This window comes from Pleurodeles waltl, chromosome 3_1 (genome assembly GCF_031143425.1).
Source record: "Pleurodeles waltl isolate 20211129_DDA chromosome 3_1, aPleWal1.hap1.20221129, whole genome shotgun sequence".
Taxonomy (NCBI): Eukaryota; Metazoa; Chordata; class Amphibia; order Caudata; family Salamandridae; genus Pleurodeles; species Pleurodeles waltl.
Genome location: NC_090440.1, coordinates 195655479 through 195681267, shown reverse-complemented (window position 1 = coordinate 195681267; position 25789 = coordinate 195655479). Strand labels below are relative to the sequence as shown.

At 44.2% G+C, this 25789-nt stretch overlaps 1 protein-coding gene across 2 annotated transcripts in view; it reads right to left on the bottom strand.

Moving 5' to 3' along the window:
• The window catches only part of SNX33 (sorting nexin 33), a 106803-nt gene that overhangs the window by 75205 nt on the left and 5809 nt on the right, over positions 1 to 25789 (bottom strand). Inside the window, exons 1-2 of one of the 2 annotated variants that reach the window (XM_069222176.1) lie at positions 18462 to 18518; positions 5729 to 5814 (exon numbers count right to left, since the gene is read on the bottom strand). The gene's annotated coding sequence lies outside the window, so the exon portion shown is untranslated. Of the gene's footprint in view, positions 1 to 5728; positions 5815 to 18461; positions 18519 to 25789 lie in introns of those variants that run through there. The other variant, XM_069222175.1, reaches the window with a different exon arrangement.

Genomic DNA, 25789 nt, shown 5'->3' with positions numbered 1-25789 from the left:
TATGTCCCTTTCATATGATCATAGGGCCTCTAATTAATTACCTTCCTCCCCCATAATGATAACGCCTCAGCTTCCTGCCCTCCTATCAATGCATAATACATCAAGTTCCTGTTTCCTTCCTATATTCACTGTGCCTCAACTTTCTGTTTTCTTCTTGGGTCCAGTGGACAGTCACTCAGTTGGGCAAACTTTCCATATTTCTGAGAGATACTTCCTATTTTGAGCCAAACTTTGTTTTTCCCCTCAATTTACTTTTATTCAACTTTAGACAATGCAGCTAGAGTTCACTTACAATACCACGTAGTCAAGTGAGTGCATGCAAGAGTTACCTGCGGATGGCTAGAATGCAAATAATGGCATAGCACTGTAACATTAAGTTGCAAACAATCAAATGGAACAAATATAAAATGAGAAGAGAAACAAATGAAAGGTGAAGATATACCACGCTTATAAGGTTACATGTCCTATTTGCTTTGGGTATGCAATGATAGCTTCAGGATGACTTTCATCTTTGATAATGTAGTATTAGATGTATCGTCCTACTGAGGCATGCAGATCAAGGCTGCTGCAGGCCCCACCATGTCAATCCGTGAATGAGGAGACGTCACAGGCAGCTGCAGCCTTCCAAGCTGACAGGCTCTACCTGGAAAGCAACACTGCTTCTTCCTCTGTCGGCAGTGGCAGCACTAGATCGTGTGTTGCAGTGAATACCAGCTGGACAATAGTTGTTGAATTTGTGCAGTCTTTTGGGTGCACTTCTCAGCTGAAACATGGAGAAAGAATAGGACACACACTCAAAGTACGATTCACTCCTGGCTTGGCACTCTCAAGTAGTCTGCTATCGGTGGGTGTTCCACGAACCAGGAACACACTAGGCTTCTCCCCCTTACAGTCGCCCTTCCTGAACGGCTAGGTAGACTCCATTCCTATTTAGGCAGGCAGACTTCTAGGTACTAGAAAGACCCTCAGCTCCTCCAGCAGGAGGGGCCGATTTCAGGTGATATGCAGTGCCGTTTGTCAGGCAGACAACAGCACTGGTCACACAGAGTCCTTCAAATACTCTCAGTGGCACTCTCTTCCTTGGTCATGAAGAACAGGGAACTGAAAGAAGGTGGTGATTTGGATATCACATTTGTGCACCTTATCTAGACAAGGGATGCAGTTCCATTGTCTAATGCTTGAGAACCAGTTTAGGTCGGTATCTTTTCAAATGTAATTTCCAATCTGCTCTCTAGACGCAGTCTTAGTGTAAATGATGCTTCTCACAGCAGACAGTAATGGGTTTGGCTCCAATAAAGGAGTACCAAAACAGGGGCACAATGAAGTGTGAGCTCTCTGTACCTCATCAGCCTTCTTGAGGCAGTAATCAGGGACAAACAAAAAGGCAGGCCTGAAAAGAAATATCCCTAAACTTGAAAAGAAACTATAGTCCCTCACTTCTAACCCCTACCACCAGCTAAATGGCAGTGCTCAGGAAGAACTTATTAGCAAACTTCCTAGCAAATTCCTCATGAAATTTCTAGCAGACGCCCTGTCTCACTTCACGTCACTATAGTGTCTGGATATCCACCGTCCAGCCATACGAATACAGGCAATACACTTCCACCGTCTGGAAAAGCTGACCATGCCAACATGGATCATGCCAAATCTATGGCCAAGTTGAGTCCCGCTGACTTCAGTACTCAGACTCACACAGACAGAGAGCCCAATGACAAAACAGGCATCACAAGCTCACTGTACATATGCATTCAACATGCACACAGGATGTCAGCTCAAGGTTCTGGGTTTCACATAACATCGGAACTTTACACAAGAGGGATCAGTGGATTACCTTGACACTGACGTAAAATAACAAGCACTGGCACAGGCAGTAGGTCTCGCCTTTGTACGCTATTTTCTCTGTCAGAAAAATGTGCTAGTACGTGGCCTATTGCTTTATTTGCAGGAGAGTGGGGTGGAAGCATTTCAGATGGAGACAGGGCGTGCAACACAAGGATGTAGAACCTTCTGCTATGCCCTGCTGCCAGCAATAAAAAAAAATGCTACACTTAGTAAATGCTAGCCACATCATAGAGCTTTAACAACAAAAAAAATTAAAAAAACTTCCAGCCATGGTGCACCGCAGCTATGTTGCTGTGCAACATAGCTAAAAACATTAAGAGTGGTGATAGGTCACATAGCAGAGACTTATTGGATTTGCCAATGCTTTTTTTCTGTTTTCTGGAGGGATGGGAGGGTTGGAAGCAAGGATAGAGGGGGCGGGAGCAATGACAAGAGGTCAGGACCAATGACAGGAGTTTGGGAGGTTGCAAGCAATAACAGGGGGTGGTATGGGGCAAGAAAAAAAAAAGTGGGATGGTGGCAGGAAAGCACCAACATGGGCAAGCAACAATGTATGGTGGAAGGGGATAAGCAACAACGGGGGCAAGCAAAACAATGCAGGGTGGTAGGGGGCAAGCAACAACACAGTGGGGAAGGGACAAAAAGTGTTCCAGTTTCACACTGTATAAAGAAAAGTCCAACACTGAGCAAAATGGAGGGTTGAAGGTGGGGCCTTGAACTGCAAATACATGCGCTCTTATGGAGTGCTGCAACTACAGGAAAAAAGTACCTGCGGAAGGGCGAGCAGTGGAAGGCACTGGGTAAGGATACAATACGTAGACCATGCTCCAGGGGAGTGACAAACACATGAAGAGGAAATTAAGCATGCACATGCAAGAAGCAAGGATAGGAGATTGATGAAGAAACCAACCAATGGTTAGCAATGGGTGGGCTCTAAGCCCCCATAAGTAAACATAATCTGTTAAGTATGTTGCTGCACATGCTGTATCCGGCGAGCCCTTACGAGGTCTGTCAAACTATACATCACAATACAAAGTATGCTGCTGCCACTGTCTTGATACTGCCAGGATGGGGAAAGTAGTTCACTGTCTTTGTGAGGACACGCTTGGTGTGCCTATCCAGGTCACAGGATCTCACATTGACATTGACAGGCCTGGGCCTCTGTGCACATGCTAGATTAGCATGTCACCAGGGCTAAATTAAAAAACGATACCAATTTCATATTCAGGTGGGCGCCCATCATCAGAGTATACACCCATTCTTCATGCATGGGACATTCTTGTTTCAAAAATCCCAAAGTCTCTAAACTCAAGGCTCATTCGGAGAGTGAGAAACCTTTCTATTTTTCAGCGCACATTTCCCACTTTGAAGATTTCAAATGTTAACAGCTATATGTCTCTTTCCATTGCACCGTTTAGATTCCTCTTAGTGTGTTCTTAGAGCATCAACATCTACTCTCATTCATTGGTCCCACATTCAGCACCTGTCATCTGCTCATAGAGACTTTACTTCCTGCACCCATTACATATTCATAAAACCTCAACATCCTGTCCTCATCATGTGTTCAAAGGGCCCCTTTTCTTGTCCCCAACATATATACATTGGACCTCCATAGCCAATCTCCAAAAAGTTTCCTGAGTGTTTATTTTTCATCTTCTTTATTTCATTTTGGTGCTCTTCTCTTTTCTTGCACCATTCCCTCTTTATTCAAAAAGAGGGCAGATACTGTAAGGCGGTGCAGCTGGACCTTATCTGTGTCGCTTTGTGCAACTGAGACCAAATACAAGCATATTTCACGAACAGTGGTAGCTGAACAGCATTTGGAATTGCGCTACAAGCCTTCCATCACCAGGTCCACTTGTTTTATCCTGACCCTTCACTTGTGGTGCCCTGTGCATGTACGTGAAGCGAGTGTGAGCATCAGTAGGAAGGGCTCCTTGGGCGCTGTTTTCCAGTTTGGGATAGGAACGCCCCATATGAAACCTAACTCACCGATTCAGCACTCTCATTAAATCAACTGGCTTGTGTCTGTGAGAGTAAGGAATACATAGGCCGGGAAACTAGTTCAGTCTTTTTTCCCTTTAAAGGAATCCATCCATTGCTTAGTCTTCTTGGCAAAAAAATAAAGCCAAACGTAGTGGGTCGCTTGCCATAAACACTAGAAGTGTAGAAAACCCGTCCTGGGAGGAGGTAAAAGTGTTCAGCCCTCACTATATAGTCTTTTTCAGTGCACGTAAAGAGTCTCACCTGACCTTCATGTTCGCCCCCTTAAAAAAAAAAGGTTCCTAAATAAAAACATCTCTGAAAAAATTGGGCATACTTCTTCTAATGCTCAAAGGACAGACGGATAACGACCACCTCACCCCTACTGACTTGCATATTGCACAGCAGCAAATGTGAGAAACTCAGTAACTAATGTGAGATATAAACGTGCTCTACACCACGTACACTTGCAAAACAGCAGGCAGTGTGTCAGGGCGTGTGTGTACTCAGCGCCCAGTCAAGCGACCAATCAGCCAACGCTGAGTGGCAGTCAGGAAGACGTCCTGGAGCGCACCTGTTCCGGGAGCCTTTCCAGGTAGCAGCCGGTCTCCCTAGAAACCGTAAGCCATGAATTGGACCCGAGCTACCTCTTTTCACAGGTGTCTCTGCTCTGTTGTCTCGGTAACAGGGAGTCCGGCGCCTCCCCCAGACTGGGGTGTGTCTTCCCCACCTGGGGTGCAGCCTGGCGTGCGCTGTGCGCGAGACGCACGCCTTCCGCACAGAACGCTGCCCTTTGAGATGAGTGTTGGCAGGTCTGACGTCAGGCCCACATTCCCTGAGACAGTTTCTGCAGACCACAGGTCCTGAACCTCACTACAACTCGGTCTGCTTTTAAAGTTTAGGCGCGCTTTTCGGGGCCTAGGCGCTAACCATGAACACAATATCGCTCCATGTTTCACGACCCTTCATATGGCCACTTAGCCGCACTGTGATTAGGTATGAAGCTGTATTTGAAAACAATAGTATAAACATAGTGTGGCTCGAAATGCTGCCGGATAGGGAGCGAATGTGACTTTTTTTTTATTATAAATGAAAAGCCCAATGCTAAAGCACGTGGCTCCATTTGGCACAGAGCACAGAATAACCCCACTTGACCTCTGAGGAAAGCTTGCATTACTACGGTCCACGCTTTGCCTACGTTGTAGGTTAGGAAGGAAGTTGGTGTAGGGGAAGAAAAATCTATACTGTTGCTGCCAATGCTGAACTTGATTTGCATGTGAGCTAACCTTCCACGGCCAAAGCCTTTGCCGTGCATATCCTGCATTTCTGAGGAAAGTTTTTACTGCCGCTCTCCACATTATGCAACTGAAGCGTTGCCTGTTGCCGCCGTATTTTTACATGGATGTATTCATGAACTGAAACAGTTCTGACAGGGGCTCTTTACATAGTGATGCAGCACAGATGAAGCATTTGTCTGTACTTCAGCTGCTTGTTCGGTGACGAGTCTTTCTTTGACTATGAGGCCGTCTTTGGGAGGAATTGCTATGACTGGTTCATCAAGAAAAGTACTCCCATACTATCTTGTAAGATTGTTACAAATAAAGCTTGTGTGTCACGTTTAAGTGGCGAGAAGGACCAGGAAGAGCCGGTGTTCTCTCAGCCCAGACCAAGAACAGTGTACCCCTAACACTTCAGACTGAGTCGGACCCAGGTCTGAGGAACCTCAGAATTGCATGAGGAGTCCTGCCAAGAGCGCTGCACGGCCATACTAATGGCAGAATGTGCACAAACCAAATGCCAAAACCATTACATCAGAACACAGGATACCCTGCGGGGTACAGATTGTGCTCAATAGCGTAGTGCACTGGGCATAGAAGGGCCTCCCAATTGTTCCCTCACTTACCCAGAGGTGCCCCGAATCCTTTTACACTCGAAAGGTGGTGTCACCCTCGAGGGCGTTGTCCACGACTCTGGCCGCTTTGTTGACACCTGCCATAGAAAACAACAGGTTGAAGTTATGTAATCTCAAGTTATCAGACAAAACAAACACATCTGAAAAACACCTCAACAATTCATGAATAAAGAAATGAGCATGCATCAACACCAGACAGCCATCTGAGTCCACTGACAGATGTCACGTAGAAGCATGGAGTGCAATGTCATCAGTATGCAATGATGTCCATTTTTAAACGTGATACTTCGACAGGCTAAAAAAGTGCTTTCCCGTGGATGGAAATACTCTCACAGTGTGCAAGACAAACTGATAATCGTGTGTTCTTAGAATTGCTTGGGTTCATCCAGGATATTTACCTCCGGTTTACACCACAGATGCACCAGATAAAAAAAGGATTTTATTTATCTCCTCTGGCTCCTTAGACACATTTTCTTTCAGGCCACCATAGGACTGCATGCACTCCCATCAAAACAACAATGGACTGTATCTTGACACAAATGAATACCTTCTGCAGAGCCTCCAGGGTGTTCAGAATTTGGCTGTAAGTCTTCTTATACATTTCGATGCTTGGCATCGTATCCGGTCTGCCTTGCAAACACTCTATTGGCTGCCAGATTCTCGGCATATTCCACTCAGTGCCCTCTGCGTTGCACAAGGATATCAACAGAACAGGACCAACATTCATCCGGCAGAAGTTGTGCAGCTAACAGCCTACCCTAGACCCAGCTCTAGATGGAGATACATGAATTCTTCAAACCAGGGGTGGAATGCCAGTCACAGCTATGCCAAGTGGCACGCCTCATGAGTCAGTTTAGTGCATTGTGGAAAACACACTGAATCCCCGCAAGCATTTGCGATTGCCAAGCAATTATTCTGAGCAGCTTTTTAATCCTCAGTGTGCTCGCACTGGGGGGTCCATGCATGATCTCCCTACTTTCTTATATTTCTTAGCAGCAATGCAATAGTGTCAGTAACACATAGGAGAGTGTTAACGCTGGGAGAAGACGGGCGATAGCTTTCATTACCTGCTGTCTGTGTATGCCCTTCCTGGAGGTGTGTTGGTCCAGCCCCACATGCATTGCAGTCTGGGGATCTCAGGGTAAGGGGTGCAGCATTGGGAAAGTGCTTCAAATTTGACCGAGTGAGCACTTCTGGCCCTAGGAGCCTGTTTGCTCACCAATGTCAGGCTGGCTACGACACCAATAAGATCTGTTTCAGCCGCAGCTAAGCACATTACAAGTGAAGACAAGAAGTTCCGAGGGCTCCATCATGATTGGCAACCCTGGTCTGGTGACGCCGGAGGGTGTCTGACAGTGTGTACTGTGCATTAGTTCACCATTACTCACTTGGTACCTCCCATATTTTTATCACGTCTTTCTGCCTATATGTATTGTTCTCTTCCCATTCTTCCTTCTTTTCTCCCATTCACATCTTCCCTCATTTTGTTCTCCTCTTTCTCTGGCTGTCTGCCTCTGTCTTTTACTTTTAAAATAATTTATTTCCCATATTGTTTCTCTCACGCTTGTACTTAATTATCTGTCTGCCTTCTTTGGTATTTTATGTCTCCCTGTATCTTTCCCTCTGCCTGGCTTTCCCTCTCTGTAGCTCCCCGTCTCAAGCAAGAAAGGCATCACTAGTGTAGCAGGTGCAGTGGTACCGGATCCCAGAGGTGTGAGGGGGGCCATTACACTGCTGTTTTGGTTGTCCTTCACTACCCAACAGGCAGGGGGACGAGTCATTTCTCCTTGCTGGCATTAGGGCCTATGGTAACCTTTCTACACCCCTGCAGTCTCACTGTGTTGGGCACCACCCTTCCCTCACTCTGTTTGTCACTCTCACTATCTGATTGGCTGTGTCCCCTCCCCCAAACACACTTCCTTTTCTTTCCTCCCTTTGCTCTTTCTTTCTCTTAACCATTCATTCCCTGTGGCCCCTCCGCTCACTTTTATTCTCACTTTCAATTTTGTTTTTATCCTTTTGCTTACAACCTCTGTGTCCCCGGCCCTCAGTTTGATTTGAGACCAGGTAGCAGTACCTGGCTAGAGTTTAGGGAAATGTCATTAATGCACTCAGAGTGAGATCACAACCTCCATCCCGACCCTCTTTGTGGATGGAACCTATCTGCACTGTCAACAGACAGAGCAGCTGTTAGCAGAAGACCTGTAGGGAGCGGTTCACGTCTTCCTCCCACAAAGGGTTGCGGCTTGTACTGTCTAGTTTTCGAGGCTGACAGCAGGATATGTAGTGAGGATCCATGAAATGGAGACAGTCCGACCCCAACGTCAGAAAAATTAAGGCTTTGCTGGTCTCGTCTCAGTTCTGTTAGCAGATTGTGTGCACGTGCTGGGGTCCCCAGTCACCAAGGGATGGCTGAGTGTTGTTATATAGTGGCAAGGAAGAGGGGTTCATTTTGCACTCATTATCTAGCAGAGTCCCCAACACGGGGTCTCAGGTATGTCGGATTACAACTGAACATGTTATTAATATGCAGCATAAACTTGCAATTCAGTTTTCCATCCAGTAAGCGCATTTTGGTTGTATTCCCTTATTTACAGTTTTTCTGGTTTCATTAAGAAAATCTGAGTAACAACATTCAAAGCAGGAAAGTCACTGAGCATTCCCTAGGTTTTATGTTCAGCTGCTTGCGATACAATGTCACTGAAAATGTCACACTTGAGGTATACAAATGTCACACAAAGAAACACTGCAGACAGAATTGTCACACATGTGCATACTGTAAACGTGCCAGCTATGCAGTCATTCTTAGTAACAACTGCTAAATTGCAGAACTTCATACATACAAAACACATCTTTGAAGAAATCCCTTTTTTGCAGGGCTATTACAACGTGGTTATTTCTAAATCCTTCTGCTTATCAGAAATATCTGCAAGATAAACTGGATGTGTTTCAAACATGGCTATCCATTAGCACTAAATCTTAGAAGTGACAATTCATATGTGTCACAAGGGCTCACAAAGCTATGCATTTATTTATGTACCTGGCTTTTACAACCTAATACCCCTTTTGGAGACACCCACATGCATAGTCGCTGCGTCATGTTCACCGCAGCGTGATCAGGGGTCATTTTAGGCCTTAACTTGACGTCCAACTCGGTCCGTATAGTACTCACCCCATCCTTGTGCCTTCTAGCCATACTTGCCAGTTCTAGGCTACCTTCTATTGGACAAGCAGCAACACACAAAGACGACACCATTAGTAGCCATGTAATTTACAACGGACCATGACAACTGTGCAAATTTCATAGATGCAGCCATTAATTCAAGGCTAGGCCTTATGATGATGGCTTGCGCTCCAGGCAACAAAAACGTGTTGGTCATGTTCTAAATGGGTTTAATTCTGGATTAATAAATGTGATTCCTATGTCAGAGTCTCACTTAAATGGCCAATAAAATTAGATTTAGATTATAAATTCTTCACAAAAAGGCAGTACTATATGAACTGGGAAAGGTGCCTGTAGAGTTTTCCACAAAAACTTTATTTGTGGTGGTACAAGGATGAACCTTTTCTTAAAGGGTGGGAGGCATTTAAGTCCCCAAGCAGCTCGCATCTAAAACAAAATATTGCCAAACCTTTACTCCATCCCATCCAAATGCAGCTGCAATTGATGCTATTCCTTTGAATTACATAAAACATTAGTGCAGTGTGCTACATAAATGTGCAGTCAGTTACTCCGTTAGAAAGTGTCTCTACTTGATGCACTCACTCCTTGGCCTATGTAGGCACCTTTGAGGATTCCAGAATAACCCAACTCTGCTACCAATGCTCACGACAAATGCTAAACTGTGCACTCACTCAGACTCCAGGGTCACCCCGAATCATACCTGTTCTACGTGTTAGAGGCAAAGTTTTTGTAAACTCTTGCTCACCTCACTACAGGATGGCTTTGTGTAATCATGACACACTTATTGCCCCTACTTCTATATGTGATATATTCACAACTGGTAGGCCTTTGAAAACCTTGCCAGTTATGCAGTACACTGAGTCCCAGTCAGTGCTAGGTCAGACTACCTGCAAGCGCCAAGCAGGCCCAACACCTCCATGTTGGTACTTAACCAGGCTCCGGGACTCAACTATGCTGATGGATGCAGTCGCTCAGGTCAACCTTTTAGGTGAAAGTTCATGCGAGACTAGTGGCTACTACTTACACACTAGTCTTCGTCTGTGCAATCTTCCATGGTAAAATGTTTGTTGGAAAATGATTACAATAAATAGTTTGGAATGCATTTGCCAAGAGAAGACAATCCAGGGTTCTAAAGCTGCTGGATCAAAAGGGGAGGAATGCAGTCTAGTTAGACCTGCCATATCCGGCTTAGAACAAACCAGTCACCCACAGCAACTTCATCAACTCTGCCGCCTCAAATGGTGGTGATGCCAAACTCATGAAAAGCGCAAGGGTTGTGTATCTTAAATAGGGAGCAGTAGGGCTTCCCGATGGAGAGGCAAAGGTCCTGTAAGAAGAGGTGGAGGAAGGCCCTAGAATGAGCCAGCCCGGGCGAATTCAGAGCCCCCACATGAGGGCTTCATGCAAGATCAGAGGAGCAAGGATATACCTCAGTGGCACTGGACAAGGTTGTTCCATTTATCCAAATATTAACTGGAAAGCGGCTTTTTTTCTATCAGGCATCCCCAGTAGGAAATGGACAGAGCACTGGCGGTTGCACCTGTACTCTCCATCTTCATTTGCTTCTACAAAAAGTATTCAAGTTGTATATATTTTTTGCTAATAGACCATCAAGATCCTTGTAAACAGCTCGCAATATTATAGTACTGAAAAATGAGCCCTGAATCTGTCACTCTTGGCGGTCCACAGACTACACACCTTGAACCATATTTAATCAGACCCACCTCAGAACACACCACACAACTGCAGCTATGCCCTGTACACCACTAGCAACACTTCCCACAGGCTCAGTCGTGATCTTTGCGGCCTTGCTATGCTCCGTTACAGTCTGCACACATGACGTGTTAAGTGTGAGTGCCTGAGCTCTCTAAGCCACACTGTTCGCGCCTTTAACCCTGCTCTGTCCACTCCCCCCTTGTCAGTTTCAGTCCGTCCCTGTGCACTCAGCTGCGCTCGCCACGCTCACCTGCACTTCAACGGGCAGAGGGTGATGCATTTCTGTACTCTGAGGAGGTCGTAAGAGTGTGAGAAACTGGATATCCCCCAGACGTCTTGGAAGAAGCAAACAGGCCCAAGGAGGCGGGAAGTGGCTTTGACGGGGGCGTGCAGAGAGGTAATGAAAACAAGGTCCCTCTTGTTCCTGCCGGAACGCCTCTGGGAGCCGCAGGAGGTCACAGGCTGTCCGACAGACTGCACATCTGCCCAGTACACGGGAGTTTCTAGGGAGTTCCACGGGCACTGCTCAGCGGTACAATGAGGGAAGCTCTGAGCTGAGAATGCTCGCTCTTCAGCCCCTGGCATCCTCAAGGCAGAGGACTGGCGTGGCTCGCACGCCTGAATCACCCAGCATTCCAAGGTAGGCAGGTCACTCGGCAAAGGTCAGAGCCCCTGATGCTGTCCATACAAAGGGTGAGTTGCGCTGCCATGTCTTTCTGTATGGAACAGCCTCTGGGAGCCTTTTAGTGCATGACAGACCTTTGCAATACAGCAGTGTTTAGGCTGGACTGACCATCACACCTAGAGCATTGTAATGAATGGACAGAACGGTCAGTTCAACCTCAGAAAACTGCAGTATATTGACCACCAAATGGGTCAAACTGCCTGCGATTGCTTCTAGGAATCAGTCAACGATGATACCCAGGTCATAACTTCAATTCGGATGCAATGCTTGGCCAAAATAAAAATTTGGTAATGGTGGCTCTGGACAATCTGCTCAAACGAGGAGCTAAAACTCAAGTGCTAGATCTTCTAGATTGGTCCAAAGTCTCAACTTCAGCTTTCTCAGAGCTATAAAAGGGGCTGTGTGCCACACCGTACACCCAGGTCCTCTGCTGTCAGCCTTCAGCCACTTCTTGTGCCCAGTGCCCCTAGCCACCAATGGGCAGTGCTCTGAAGCAGAAAACAGCAAATAAGAAACACAGGGTATTGTCTCTGGTCATGTCTGTGCACCAGCCCATGCCATAAGAGCCCGTGTACCCCATGGTCACAGGGCACAGGACGTGTCCTTTGGACACACACAATCTGCCCATTACACCCTTCCAGAGGATGCGGGCCACAGGATACGGCCTCCTGCCAAGCTCTTTGTCCAGTGCCTCTCGAGAGAGCACCCCGTGGGCACTGTTTTAGTGCTCAGAGTCCCGTCTTCAAAAATTGAATTTGCGAAATTGAATGGAAAGTGCAACTTTGGAACCCCACTTACAATTTCACCCTATCCACCGTTATGTAATCTACACACAACTTTGATGGCAATATTTTAGTTTTGTGAATTTCATGTACATTCGTCATGTGGGCCAAAGTTATATGTGATCCATTAAATGCTTTTTAGGTCTGGCGTCAGCGAGTACCTTTTAGTTTTACTAGAATTACTTATATAATATACTTATGTGCATGCGCTTTTCGCAGGCCATCTTCGTTCTTTGGTCTGGTGTTGTGTCATTTACATTTTTCTCCTGTCTAAAGTATACAGCACTGGGTAAAGTGTCACTGCTTGCTACCCAAAAAATATTTTTTGGTCTGAAAATGCAAAATATCACCCTGGCAGTCCCTGGCACTGAACAGAACTACTTGTGTGTGGGTGTGTTCGTGCGAAAGGGTAGAAAAACCATCACCTACAGTGAAGTTAGAGAATAGCAGACCTACTGCTCAGTGCTGTGCTGTAGTGGGAAAAAGAAAAACTGTGGATTAAGAGGGCTGGCTGAATGCCTCTCTAAGTATATTTGGTATAATTTCAGTGAATCAAAATGTAATTGTGATGGAATCCGGGGTCGCAGCCCCCAGCCTTATACCCGACCTGTAAACGAGTGGCATACGTGAATAAAATACCTTCTGCATTGTCCGTAAATAAGTCACGACGCTGCTTCCTATAGTGCTCAATTCTGTGTGATTGAAGCTTGCCCCGCCCCCCATGAACCAATTCACATCATTATTGTAGCAGGGGAGAGAAAGAAATATGAACTATAGAAAGTTTAAAAAAGGGGGGGGGGGCGGTAAAGGAGGCCGCACTGGATGTGCAGTATGGAGCAGGGGCTCGGGCGCTTGAGATGTGCCTGTTGTGCGTAAAACCGCACGTGCGCGCTCTTCATGAATGCCTCGTGTGTGCCGGTCCCAGCTTAATACAGTTGGAGACAGACCACAATGCTAGTCTTTTTACTATCTTTTGTAAAAACTACCCGAAATTAACAGCACAGATAAACTCCCAATCAGCTCTACTTCCTGTTTTACACAGGGAACTGGGACACACACTCTTCTCCTTTTTGTTAACTTTTTTTGTAAAGTTTTTTTTTCATGGATTTACACAGGTGATAAGAATGAGGAAGAAGTTATATGATACGAACTATTCAACATGCCATATCATCGGTCCCTTATGATTAGTTAAATGGAAGGTGGACTGGGAGGTCAGTTTTAGAATATCTCACTCGAGCTGGCACCTGGGCAGAGTTGGATGGCAGGAAAATACAGCTCTAGGAAACCGGTGCGAATTCCAGGCTCCAGGTCAAGCAAAACTCTGACCCGTTTACGGTCTGGGTTTAGCAGACGCGTTTTGTTTGTTTTGTGTTTTTTTTACATACTATAAAAAATACATACGTAAATACAGACTTTCAGTCTGCACTTTTCATCCATGGGCCTGCTGTTGTCTCTCTCAAATTGTGCTCACCTCAGCATTCCGCATTGGGCAGTGGGGTCTGCCCACTTCAGCTTTAGGCTGTATTGATTGTCAGTGACTGCATTTTGCTTGTGCACAATGTGAATGTGAAAAATAATCCCACCCAACTCACTGCCTGGAACTTGTCTGCTTTTTTAATTTATGATTTTTTTCTTGAAGTTGGAAGGTTCAGCCTAGAGACAGCATTAACTGTCTTGCCAGCCTCTTATTTCTCAAACTCCTCATAATAAAACTAAAGATGTATACAGAGGCATTGAAAGGCTTTCTGTCAACTGTCTTCATCTACTGGTTGGTTCAGGAGTCATTCACAATGTACCTCCACCCACCTCAGCCCACAGTAGAGGGCAATTGTTTAGGCCACTTCATCCATTGGCTCTCTTCACTGTGAGTGATGCCATTTTTTCTCTTTTCTCTTGCACTTGTGCATATCTGCCTAAAGTGCACTCCATATCAGGGTTGGTAGGCCAGTCTCTGCCTGCACCTCTGCTTGTATTTTATGTTATTTCATTTATTTTTATTACGTTTTTTTTACTTACTTTTTTCTCCATCATATGATCATATGTGCACGTACAGGCGGACATCTTTGAATGGGTATATATACAGAATACTTGAAGATGTACCCCGAGTACTATTAATTTGTATGTGTACATCCTGGGCACGAGGCACACAAAGCAAGTCAAGTGTCCTAATGTTTCTTTGCAAAAAGGAATTGTCTTGTACAGGCATGTGCCTATGCCTGTGATTATGCCACTGTTCTGTTGGTCCAGCTGTGATTCCATCTCTGAAGGCAGAACATCTGTTTTGGTGTCAAATCTTTTAATTCTTAGTGTTACCAAATAGTTATTGTTTTTTACATTCTCTGCAATCCTTCAGCTTCCAGGGTCTTTGTGACTTCACATTAAAACATTGATCAATTGCTCAGCTCTTCTAGAAGGCATTCATCCTCTGTACCTCATTGTAGCATTCAGCATGATGTATTTGGAGGAGTAAGTGGAAGGATTCCGATCTGAAACAACTGTCCAAAGAGTTCCGTCAGTTCAGTGAACAAATTCATACATCGCCTATTCAAGACTACTGACTTTAGAGAAGATCATTCAGTTGATTTAACCTAGGGTCTTTCCTTACCGGGAATCAATTTAGTTGATTCAACTTAGGGACTTTCCTTACCCGGGAGCACCTGGAAAATGCTTATCTGCATAGGTGAATTCACCAGCAGCAGTAGTATTTTCATTTTTATGTTAGGGCGGAGATCAGTATTTCCAATGTAGGGTGTCCTTGATTAGCCTGTTGCTGCCATTGTAAGCCTTAATAAGGCACTGGTGCCATTGATCGTTTTATTGCTCAGGCAGGTGGCATAAGCATTCCCATATCTAGATAGTTGGATTTTTTCAAGTTTCTTTGATTCAGGCAAAGAATGAATACGGCATACAGTGGAGCCATATGTTTTGATCAACTTGTTGCAATCTCATCTGACCCCATTCCAGCATTTGGACTTCATTAGAGTCTGCTTCTGCCCTCTAATCAGACGGCTGTTCCCCAGTCCCACAGCCCAATAGAACAAGCTTCTGCAGTATATAAACATTGTTATGTAGACGTTACAGGCCACTTCTAAAGATTGACTGTGAATGGAAACACTTCCACCTCACCCAGATATACCATGGAATAAGACGCTCAAAAATTCCAGTGAACTAGGATATAGATGTAGGCATGGGTTGGTGGTTGGTTCAAATTCACATGGAGACTACTTTGGTGTTAGATCCCCATCCATTTTATCCACACACCGTTTATACTGAAGATCCACTCTCACAGAATGGAGGGCAACTTGGCCCCTTAAGTGGCAGAGGGGCAGTGGGTCACTGCACCAACAAGATAAAGTTGAAATCTGTCTTTCAAGAATATGCACTAAATTGCTAAGGATTTGGGTTGTATTAATCCATAAGAATATCAAGGCCACCACAGTACACTGAATGGCGAGGACAGCACTGTCTCAATATTTTTCAAACCAGTACTACTCCATACATTCTTATAGTTATATGTGGTGTATGTTACAAGGAGGACGAATGTGAGGGCTACCCTTCTGGGACACTATCCTTTTTGGAGAGCCCAGGCTCGTTCAACCACCCAAGAATTCATAATGCTCCCATGTACAGATGATGTTCGAGAGAACACAAACTATTGTCTTAATTCAACCAATCGATCTCCAGTTTATCAACCACCTCAAAAGAACTCTTTGGGATATTCCTGGTACAACATAAATCAATGAAGTAAATACATTTATCAGGTCTGGTGGTTCTTTCCTTCATGGGAAGACAGTGTTCTCTATCTTTGAACACACTAAATATATTCTAGTCTGCCTATAATCAATCTGATGGCAATAGTTACACCTTTCTTCAAATGTTTTGTTCCAGGGTTCTGTATTGAATGGCATGAGTGATGGATGGTCAATTGGTTCTTTGTTCAAGGACGTTGCTATATGTGTTGTCTAGATTCCCAATCATACCCCAATGTGTTGGCCTAAAATCAAATAAAGAGGACAAAGTTGATTCTACTTGTCCCTTATTGGCCTTAAAGTGGTTCCATTCATTTACACACACACACATATATATATATATATATATATATATATATATATATATATATATATATATATATATATATATATATATATATAAATAACATCTGTACCTAACCACCCATACTGTTCAACTGTATTATGAATCAATAAATGGTTACTGCGAGCAGTGGTTATGTCTGAAACACATCTGACCCTAAATATATATATATTACCTACTGGCAGTTGCCAGTAGGTATTTATAGTTAGAAGCATGTTTCCATAGAAAAAGTGTTTTTTGACTTCCCTATATCTTTGGCACTGTTTGACGAATCTTCACGAAAACGTCCCCCAAAAAATGTGTACAAGTGATTCTTGTTGCGCATGGAAAGTTTTGAGGTGATCTGTCAAGCGGGGCATGAGAATAAAGGGGGAGGGGTTTCAAAAAAGTTGTGTTTCCCATGTTAATTTCCAATAGACTCTTTAGACACTCCTGCAGCCTGAGCCGCTGGACTGAATTAGACCAAATTTGGCAGAAAGGTAGCTTTTAGTGTTCAAAAGGCCCTTTTTGTTATTTGGTGTAAATCCATTCAGTAGTTTATGAGAAATTAAGTAAAATTCAAATTTGTATATCAAGGGTCACGAAAATTCGCGAACGCGCATGCGAATAGAAACGCTGTAATTGGCTGGCCACAACCTGAACAGAAAGTTGCCACTGCCATTTTAATGTCCTGAGACATGGTCCCCAGGACCTGAAACAAAACGAAAAGTAGCATAAGGAGTCAGAGTGGAGGTACCTTGACCCCAAAGGTGTGATATAGGGGTGTTTGAGTGTTAAAATATGGGTTTAAAATGATTTTTCTTCAACATGCGCGATATCAGCGAATATTTGAGAACTTTCAAGAATATTAAGGAATAATGTAAATAAGCAAAAAAAAAATGGTTTCAAAAACATTCACACACGAATTCATTCACTCATACATGCACTCAGAGACTCATGAGCCCACTCACACACCCACTCAGACATTCATGCGCCCACTCACAGATCCCCTGACAGAGACAGGCCCTGTGGCCAATCCCTGCTGTACTCGGCGTGGGGTTGGGTGGTTATAACCCCCACAGCGCAAGGCCAGAAGCTGTGCACAGCAGTGGTTAGATTAACATATAGTAATTAAAATTACTTTATGTTAAAAAACTATAGAAATTCACTGAAAAAAAGAAAGGTTACATGAACATTACAGTTAAGTTCTGAACGTACTCATAAAAAAACTATAGAAATTCAGCAGTTATAGTTAGAGTTATTTCAAGTAACTATAACTCGCACCCTATGGTAACTATAACTCGCACCTCCTCCATGCACAGCTAATTACTACACATATTGTATCATTGATGATAGCTTCTATGGAATCTTTGATATTATCACTGCAACATCTGCAATAAAATTAGTGATGAGAAAACTGTGCATGGCGAGGGCGCAGGTTATAGTTACCTTAGGGCGCAAGTAATAGTTATGTAAAATAACTCTAACTGCTGAATTTCTATGGTTTTGCACGAGTAAATTCAGGACCTAACTGTAACCTTTGTTTTTTCCAGTGAATATATAGATAGATAGATAGATAGATAGATAGATAGATAGAATGTGCCGACCCTAATGAAACTTGTTCAACTGTACTGTGTATCAATGACTGGATACTAGGAGCAGTGGTTATGCAAACATCTGTCCCTGCTATATATATATATATATATATATATATATTTTTTTTTTTTTTTTTTTTTTAAATCAGGGACAGATGTGTTTCAAACGTAACCACTGCTCGCAGTATCCTTAACCACTGCTCCTACCATCCAATCATTGATACATAGTACAGTCGACCAATATAGGTAGTTTTGTATAGATGTGAAGTGTCTGAGGATGATAGATGCAACAAGCAACAAGGAAAAACAATCAATATGAGACAACATGTTTACTCATCAAGTTTCCATAGGGTCGCATTTTGTGCATTATGAGCGGGCCACTAGAATTACGACATTACCAGCTACTGAGTTTTCTCCATAATTATTTGCTACACTTTCCACATAATTCAACAGCTGCTGCATGATGTACAGATTTCAGCAAAACAAATTAGTTTGTAGCGTACATGCACGAAGAGATACTTAATAACATACCATATGCAAAGATTAACGGTTCAGTAGATGATTGCTGTATTCTTTTATTAAACTCTTACTGATGAGGTGAAACTTATGCTCAGGCATTGAGAATGTGTGCTAAAATGACAACATAACACAGAATCTGCCACATTACGTTACGTAATTTTCAATTTCTTACCGCATAATTTTCTCAACCTTGACGAGTAATTCTGGAGTGGGGGGGGGGGGGGAGGTGCAGCTGGCCTAAGCAGAAACAAGATAGAGAAATTGGGTCTTGGAGTCAGAAAAGATGTGAGAGTTAGTAGGGCGAAGTGCGAATGCGAGTATATGGAATTCACAACATAGTCGGGGTAAGGGAATGTTAAAAGCTACAACGAGAGCGTACACTTGGCTCTGTTGCCGGCAGATCGTCACCATGTCTGTCACCTGTGATGCTAAGTGAATTATGAGCCATTCTTGCTGGGGACATGAAGCGTGAAAGGAAATGAAAGGCTATAGGATGTCATTTTTTTCCTAACACACAATAAAACTGTACACATTGAGCAGTTGTAATTCTAAAGTGTGACGGAAAGAAAGATTTTAATAGGATCAGAGCAAATCAGAATACTTTAATTGGTAATGCGCAGATAATAAATATTTGTAGCAGCCTAATTTCTACACATTACCATTTGTGAACAATGTAGGTTTATCTATAAAACTATGTTTGTGCAAATTTAGTGACCATTTCAATGGAAAATGTGCTGTTTGCAAATAACAATGTGCTATCACACGATGAAATCCCTGCCTCATGTCCTTAAAGCCAGGTGAGTCACACAAGTTTTTCATACTAAAAAGTGGGTCTTGGTCCTAAAAACTTTAGAACTATATATTATGTTATGTGGATTTGTAGAGCGTGGTTTGAAACTTCAAATTAGAGAAAATAATCATTTGAAAAAACTAAATGCTTTAAAAAATAAAGTCCAAAAACGGAGTGAAAATATAAATGGTACTTAAAGTTCTAATGCTCTGTACGATTATCTTCAGTTGTGGAAAGGGGAAGGTTAGGAATAGGCTTGTCTTTAGGGGAAGAGAGGGGTTAGAGTAATAGTAAGGATCTCTGTGTCACAGTTAGAGATAGCACACAGTTTATGGATGAGCATAGGGATAGGGTTGGGCTGTGAACAAGACTCTTCATCCTGGACCTAATGTTCTGTCTGCGGCTCATGATCAGCAGGATACTGTCCTTCAGAGAAGGTTCTACTCCATTGACTTGATGCACACCAGGTCGTGCTGACATACTTTGACACACAAGTAGATTTTTGTGAGTCCACTTTGTTTGAGTCATTGAATAAAGGAAAATAATTATTCCAGAGAGACTCTGAATCAGTAGATAAGAACTCAAATTTCTCTGGCCTACCATGGTCTAGCCCAGAGTTATCCACCATAGTGACGTACACAGTGTTCAAAGCAGGGAATGGAAGCCTCTTCTGCAGAAATCTAAGAAGGACAGCTGTGTTGTGGCGGCTTTTCTTACCCCATATATCTTACGTGCAACATTATAAATTGTTAATAGAGTTACACATTCTGATGCGAGCATTATAACAATGCTGGATTACGTATCAAAGTTGCAGGCAATATTTTAAAGCCAATTACTCACAAGTGTCACAATTGCCTTCTATGACTCCAAGGTTGTAGGGTGATATGGAATATCATCAACTAGTGAAGATGGGGAAAAGGGTGGGGTGGCGGTGGCTCAAATAACAGAAATCTACTCTTCTTCCCCACTATCCTTGTATTTCCTGCTTCTCCAGGCAGAGTTGGGATTGACAACCAAACCAGAATGATGTCTGGCACTCCGTGTAGGACGGCAAAGTGTGTAGGTCTATCTCGATTGGGGGAGATAGTTTGAATGTTTATCTTCTTAAATGGCCAGGTTTAGCTGTTGCCTTTCGGATACAGGCTCATCTTTAGTTTACGTTCTTTATATAGTGTCACTAGAACCTCTCGGTTGACAGAGTACTTTACAACACTGAGTACAGTGTAGGACATGTATATTTGCTTATTGAGCCGATAGAGACAACTCCGTGTATACATTAGTAAGACAAGCCTGTAATAAGTACATCATTAACTACAAACCCAACAGTGTATTGTATCATATGCATTAATAGATACATGTAAAAAAAAAAATACAAACCGTATTCAGCAGGTAATTACTGTGAAGGGTTCATAAACCTGCAGGGTGTAACAGACTGGGGCACATTCGGTATTTGATTTTTCAGCCAGGATTTGAAGTGATAGTTTAATTTTAATATAAGCGGAAAGAGCATTCCAAATTATAGGTCATTACTTTGTGATTCATGTTTAATTACATTTTTGCTTTGAAGAGGGGTGTCCCTAGGAATAATGTGGAATCGCTTCTTTGAGCTCTGGATTTGCTGGCTAATTCTAATTTACGTATGACTAGGGCCACTGTAATTATGCGGCAAGCGAGGGCCAAATTATGCGGCAGGTTTGAGTAAATTATGAAGAAAGAAAAGGCAAATTATGCAGCGTAATGAGACACATTTTGTGATAATATTACTTCATTATTTTGTCATTTTAACACTTATTGTATTGTATTGTAGTATTTATAGGGCACATTCAGGCCATAGCATTGAAGCGCTAGGGAGAAAAACAGTAAGTCCAAGGGGGTCGAGATCCGAAAGAAAGATCACAGAGAACCTACGGGGAATCCTACTGCCTAATGCGAAAACAGCCAGGTTTTGAGTTGTTTCCTAAAACGGAGGTATGTCTCCTCCCGCCTAATAGGGGGTGGAAGAGTGTTCCATAGTCTTGCTGCCACTGCTGAAAAAACTTTGTCCCCCCACTGAGCCCGAGGGCAGCGGGGTACTGAGATCAGCTGCAGGTTAGCCGATCTGAGCTGGCGGCACGGCTGATAGGACTGTAAGACCGAGCTCAGATAAGGGCAGCCCTCCTGGTGATAAGCCTTATACTTACGGCACAGTGTTTTAAACCTATGCCGTTTTTCAACAGGTAGCAAGTGGAGTCGTCTAAGGCGTCTAAGGCTTATTAACACTGTCTGGGCATTCCTGGCACCTCATTAATACCAGTGTAATACCCAAATATAGTAATAAGCAGCAGAAAGGTGACCAGTCAATCTTTGCAAAGCGCCTTCCACTGCTCGGCAGCTCGTGTCCCTGAACTCTTAGTAACACATGAACGGTTTGATCTTAAAATCTGCAAATTATGCAGCAGATGATGGATTATGTGGCAAATGCGGCAAATCTATAGTTATGCGAACAACAGCACGGCCGCACTATTGCATAATTCCAATGGCCCTGTGTACGTGATTGATGAAGTATATGGCCTTGGATGTGAGCAAGGATCTGTTATAGGTAGAGCAAACTGTGGGAGTAAGCAATTTGAGGATTCCGAGAGATAGTGGGGCCCAGTCTCATTTTATGGCGTTTGTAATCGTCTAGCCTGCAAAATAAAGGATATCTTTCAAAAGTTCTTGTTGTGACTTAATTAGACTGGTATGTAGTCAGTGGTGGCCGGCAGATTTAGGAGGTAGGGAGGGGGTGGGCGGGAAGCACACTCACACTCATTCTTTCACACACACGCACGCACATCCATTAACAACACTCATCAACATTCAAACATGCACGCACCAAACATTCATTTAAAAAGTTCACACACACACTTACCTTCAGCCTCGGAGGTTCGAGGAGGGTTTGGACTTCTGTCTTCCCTCGCTGGCTGACCTTAGGTCAGCCAATGAGGGAAGGCAGCAGTCCCAACTTCATCACAGAGTGGGAGGTCAGTGAGACTGCTGATCCCACCCCACTCTGTGACGAGGTGTCACTGATTGACACTCACCTTGGGCGCTTAAGGGCTTAAACCTGAAGTGCCTAGGTTGAAGTCAATGGGTGGCGCTTCCCTCATCACCTGGGGGAGGGCTTTGAGGCACCTTTGCTGAGCCGAGGATGTCACGCCCACAGGAGCTGTGACCTCTTCAGCCCAGCAAAGTTCAGCTCAGGCAGCCAGGAGTCTATGCAAATCGCACGTGTCTCACTCCTGGCTGCCTGACCTGAACATGAAGAGTGTCTGTCAGGCTGACCTTTGTTCAGCCTGACCGGCACTCTTCATGAGGGGCAAAAGGTGGGGGTGGCCCCTCTGCCCTAAAGGACAGGCCGCGCCTGTATGTAGTGTGTTCCCATATTCAGTTTGAATATCACCCGAACCGAGACGGGAAACCTGAACTCCAGTTTGTGGGTGACAGGTTGTCTCAAATAGTAATGAATGATAGGAGGCAGAGTGGGACTCGGTGTAGTGTCGATTACTGACAAATATTCCAAGACAACTGAAAATTATCACTGGATATACGGAGCAGACTTGTTTCAAAGTGAAGGCAAAGAAAAGGGCATCTTATGTTCCAATTCGTGAAAATCAGCAAAAAAAATGTTTAGGAAGGGATAACAAATATAGAGGCGGAACCGTCAAGAGAACAATCAACTCACAGAAGTGGGGAGGGTCAGGAATGAATATTCTCTGGGGCCCGATTAGCTTGGCTGGTGGACGAAACATGGTTGAAGACAACGTGAGCGCAGAAACTGATAACTCTGCCAAGTGGTGGGCCCACTCAGACTACGATAGAGGGTAGGGGTGCCTGGAGCACAACTATATCCCCAGAACTTGTAGTCCTGTGAAGGCCATGTCACACTGTTTGTAGTACGTAACAAGTGTTGCCAACTTCCCCGGTGGATCTAATGTAGAACTAAATGTTGACAAAGCATTTGTCAACTCCTCGGCAGGCGAAGGACACTTTGGAGTTCCCCTACTACCAGTGCAAGAGTGGCAGCGTCCCTGCCCAGGGTATGGCCTTCCAGTCCGGCATTCAATTATCCCTCTCTGCCAAGAAACAAAACCTCTTCAGAGGTCGCAGCCAAAAACAGCAAATAAAAGTCCTTGAGCAAGCAGGGCGGATTCACAGAAAGCAGGCTCTCGGCCGAGCAGGATGTCCATCCGCTTCAGCCATTATGTCACTGTCAGCATCGCCTTACTTTATTAAAACACAAATTGCTGAAGCAGATTTGGAGTGTGGTGCCGACCACTTCAGTCTGTCCTCTTCCATGTCTTTTCATTTTTAGCTTTATTCTGTCGTGCACAGCGATACTGTTCCGCCTCATTATGCCCCAGGCTCTGGTAAGTGAGTTTACTTCTTTGCCTCGCCAGTTCTACTGGAAAGCTATTCCATGCAGTCAGGGTCTTTTCTGTGATGTAATATGTTTAATACTGCTCTTGGCCTTCCTTATTTCTGGCTGATTGCAAGTTGAAGAAGTACTCTCCCCGATGAAAAAAAACATTCTCCCCTGTGTTTAAGCCTTCTAGGACATTGAATAGTTCCATCATATCTCTGGATCCCTCGCTTATCTTTAGATTTGCAACCTGAGACACACAAATTTAGATTCTGCAGTCCCTTGTCCTTTCCACCATTGTTTGGGAGAGAGGAGCAACGCACACATGAGTGACAGCTTTCTTGTGTGAAAAGGGCTGCTTTATTTAAACAGCTGAACCATCACAAACGTTTTCCTGGCCAACTCCATCACAAAATTAGAACCTCAGTATATATCAAATAAACTAACCAAAAACCACCCCACCCCTAATGCCCCACCCTGCAACTAACTCATTTAATTATAGTACATTTCAACATTTTTCCAACTTACATTTTCTTCTACTGCCAATGACTGGATGTATAAACCTCTAAGCAACCAAACTTCATGACATTAACCTTGAATTTCCTGCTTACCCTCCCTTTGCACATGGTTCACTAACCGTCAACGTCAACCAAACTTCTGTCAAATCCTGCAAAACATTCCATGCCACTGCCAAGCACCCGTCTCAAGCTACAACTTACACAAAGGAACCCCTGTGCACCGGTCTTAATAACAAAGCCCTAAAAACACCCATTAAATGCAAACGCCAAGCCCTAATTTAAGAAAAAGAGGGAAGGGGGTGTGGGAACAATTGCTACCAAAATGCCCCCACTGCCACCAGGTCACCTTAACCTAAAATGGTGGCAGGGAGCCCAAGGGGACCCACTATTGGATCCTGGGCTACAATGGACTATAAATGTAGCCCAAACAAAATGGCAGTCATGGGATGCACCACCCTCCGAATATGCCTGAAGGGGAAGGGGTTAGACCTCCCTGTGGTCGGTTGCCTCCAACTCCGCCCCCTGCAGCAGCACTTAGACAGCTCTCCACATTCACCAATGAGGTTCTGCTGCTTTTTGGCCCGCCTCTATGTGATCCAAATAGTTTTGCTTCCATCATCGATTTACCACTCGCCCCCTAGCACTCCACATTTTCCAGTCATCCTTATGGACATCCTAAGTTTTGGCCACACCCATTTCCTACTCCTTAAGGCGTCCCACTTCAAGATAGTACTAAACAGTCTTGCTTCCATCATCAGTTTACCATCAGCCCCTTAGCACTCCAGATTTTCCAGTCGTCTTTATGGACATCCTGAGTTTTGGCAACACCCATTTTCTACTCTGTAAGGCGTCCCGCTTCAAGATGGCACCTCACTCCCTAATGGTGTCTGTTCTCGAATCCTACCAAAGTCTGCTCCTTCGCATCCTACTGTTTTCCTCGGAAAGCAACAGCCCTTTCTTTCCATAATGACAGTGATGCTCCTATTGTCTTTGTCCACCATGACGATGTCCAGGTGCTGACTTCGCTTTTCATCTCATAAGTTTCTAAGCAGCACATGTGTGGGAGTTCCAGGGGCTTCAACAACAACCCTGGCCAAAGAGGTAGTCCGCGATCAGGGGGTAACTGAGGGATATGCCTTAAGGACGTATATTGGCCTTGTTCTCTTTTTTGTTGAACTATGGGAAGATGTGAAAACCTGTTCAAGGTGGACCTTAATTGGTGCTCCAGTAGAGACCCTTTCATAAAGTAAGAAAACTCCTTCTTCACCATACCTCTGGGCTCACACTATCCTATCACTTCTCCAAAAACTGGGAGAGGGTGTGGTGCCCTCTGTCTGGGAAGAACACATTTTTTGGAGCCTGACTATGAGAGAAGAGAGTTGCACCTCCCTCTTGAGGTTCTCCTGTGGACTCGGCATTATGAACATCAGAAGGAACCACACTGGAGGTTCACTTGGACCATGGAGTATGATAAAAGGCGAAGATGGTGGGTCTGTATCAGTTGATAGAAGTACCTCTCCAGCTAGCCTTCAGTTGCATGTTTCATAAGAGGAGTTTGAATGAAGAACCCACTTCATCTGAAATCAAAGCCTTGGTTATCTTTATTTACCAACTCCCTGCACTGCCTTCTCCAACAACCATGCACAAGTTGGCTGTTCATCTCTTGGATGGTGTCAGGCAGTTAATCCTGGATGAACACTGCACATTCTTAAGGGCAGAGAAGAGCCGCCACCCTCACTCAACAATAGTACTTCTTCCAAATCCAGTGCAAGATAAGGAGAGGAGCAGCCCAGGGTAGGAGCACTAACAAG